This window comes from Berghia stephanieae, chromosome 5 (assembly GCF_034508935.2).
Source record: "Berghia stephanieae isolate SIO BIC M18660-M18661 chromosome 5, UCSD_Bste_1.3, whole genome shotgun sequence".
In the NCBI taxonomy this organism is placed as follows: domain Eukaryota; kingdom Metazoa; phylum Mollusca; class Gastropoda; order Nudibranchia; family Aeolidiidae; genus Berghia; species Berghia stephanieae.
This window is the reverse complement of record NC_088364.1, coordinates 59,971,863-59,974,362: the sequence shown is the minus strand read 5'-3', so window position 1 is coordinate 59,974,362 and position 2,500 is coordinate 59,971,863. Positions and strand designations below refer to the sequence as shown.

The window sequence follows — 2,500 nt, the reverse complement described above, 5'->3', positions numbered from 1 at the left end:
AAAACAAAACAAAACACAACAACGCAAAAACACAGAAGATACCATCCCCCAAAATCAGCCCCCTTCAGCCTAAATGTATAAATCTGATGACTATAAACGTTTTAGGTTACACCAGTTTTATGTGTGTTGCATGGAACATTATATCTGGCTGGCGTATGTTGTCAGTTCTTTGCGGGTGGTTGGATGGGAGCATCACCCTTGAATCATATACCTATGATGTTCGCATGGGTGTACGATCCGATAGTGATGTCGTTTCTTCTTCTCTTTAATAGCCTATCCTGTTTCTTTGGTTTGTGATTGTATTTTTGACAGGGGATATTTTTTTTCTGTAAATCTTCTGCCTGTTTGTTCTTGGTTATTTATAATTTAGCTTATGATATCTTTAGGTTATGATTTTGATTTACATTTGTACTATTTTTGTTAGATTGCTTGTTTTTTTGTTTCAGCGGTCTCTCATATAACCTCAATTGTGTTGGAAGAGACCTAAAGCAACAAACAACAAAATTGTCAGTTCTTTACACTAAATGCACAGCGTCTATAGAAAAGATTAAACCTACGATTCTACTCTCTCTTAGGCCTTGATTTCGATTCCCACCGTATACGATTAAGCTATCATGCGTACAATTAGAACTCGACAAGGGCAAATTAATATCATAGTAACATTTCTTGACGAAATCCATACTAGTTAACCTCAATAAGGCAATTTAGATAATTATTGAGAGAATGTGAGTAAAGAGTCTTTTCCAAGGACTCAACTAAGCGCTGAGCGAGGCTCGAACCCAGGACCTTCAGATCCGAAAGCGAGTGTCATACCACAAGACCGCACAGACTCAGTTAGGAATAAAGCAGTTGTGGTTCTTTTTTATAAATTTGCTTTTGTTTTTAAAAATATTTTTGTGTTTTTTATTTTCTCTATGGGTTGTTTTTTTATTTCTGCTTTAAAAAAATTGTTGTTTTTTTAAAAAATTTAGTTTCTTTTTTTAGTTTGTTTTTTTTATAACTTCCATTTTTCAAACGCGCAGTTTGCTCGAGGTCAGTCATTTTCGTGGTTTCGTTCACAATAAATATTTGTAAAAAAAAAATAAAAAGTAACCAGAAGTACCAACAAAACAGTCTCCATTCGATTTATATAACATTCATATTGCCACATTTAGCTCAAAGTCAATACATACCCACACTCTGATGAATATGTATTAATATTCCAAATCGTTAAAGCCATCGTCTAAAACAAAACAAAACAAAACAACCCCACCTGTTTCATGGTCTTTATTGTCGGGCTCTGAAATACAAACTCGTATTAACATTTTTGCTAGAAAACTCGTAATTCAAATATCGATCGATTAAAATGACCCTCATCTTGGCAAACACTCTCAAACCTGGGACTTGTTTGGAAGTGTTCCTTGAAGTCCCAGGTTTGAGAGTTTCTGGCAAGATGAGAGTAATTTTAATCGATCGATATTTTTTCTGAAAAAGACGTTATTTAATTTTTGGCTAGAAAACACCAGGTTAGTCCTTGACCCCTGCCCTTGGAATTTCTGAACGAAATTGATTAGTTTAAATGATATTGTAATAGAGCTACAGCTGCCACCGCTACATCTCCGAAACTTCCCCTTCATTCTCAATAAGCTACTCGTCTGTCACCGCAACCAAGTCTGTCACTTATCTATGTATAATTTAATCGGTATTGAATTTTTTTGCAAATGAGGTCACTTCAGACTTCTATTATTGCTCTTTTAGACCATCAAAAGAGGTGATTAGTTCTCACAATTTCTATTTAGTAGACTGTAAACAGAAAAGACTAGATATAGTATTGTGTCTTTGTTGCCGCGTGTTATTTTAATACTGTTTTATAATCAGTGATTCGGGCTCCAACCAAAGTCGACCATTACTGCTCTGCTGGAAGCTCTCGTTTATCACCGGGCTTCGTGAGTTTTTGAGACCCCCCCCCCCACCCACCCTTAATGCTGCCTCGTTAGATTACACAGGCTTGGGACAACCAATTCCATGTCCAGGTTTTTGTACATACACAGATAACAACGACACGTAACATGTAGGACGGGACATGACGCCTGTTAGGCGATATTACAATGTTTTCGAACAGAGACACTGCTGTTTACTGCCAGGTCCTCATTTTACATCTGAGTTCTGTGAGAGTATGGGAGTAAAGAGCCTTTTTCCAAGGACTCAACTATGCGCCGAGCGAGTCCCGAACCCAGGACCTTCCGATCAGAAAGAGAATGCCATACCACAAGGCCTCAGAGCCATCGTCTGCTATTAAAACCCATTTGCCACTCTCTAAAGTCTAAGCTTCCTGTCCCTGTATTATATACCGTCTCGGGTAAATCGTTCGAAATCCGTCTTCTCTTTTTTTTTCTCTCTTTCTTTCGTTCTTTTTATTGTTATTTTTTTTTTTTTTTTGCTTCTACTTGTTACAGTGTAATCGATCAATAAAATGGCGGTATCGCATGTTAACGGAAACAGGGAAAGCACGAGAGACTGG

At 37.2% G+C, this 2,500-nt stretch overlaps 1 protein-coding gene across 7 annotated transcripts in view; it reads left to right on the top strand.

The window, feature by feature from the left end:
* LOC144973355 (calcium/calmodulin-dependent protein kinase type II delta chain-like) overlaps positions 1-2,500 on the top strand; it is a 145,202-nt gene that overhangs the window by 39,194 nt on the left and 103,508 nt on the right. The gene's annotated exons all lie outside the window — the stretch shown is intronic.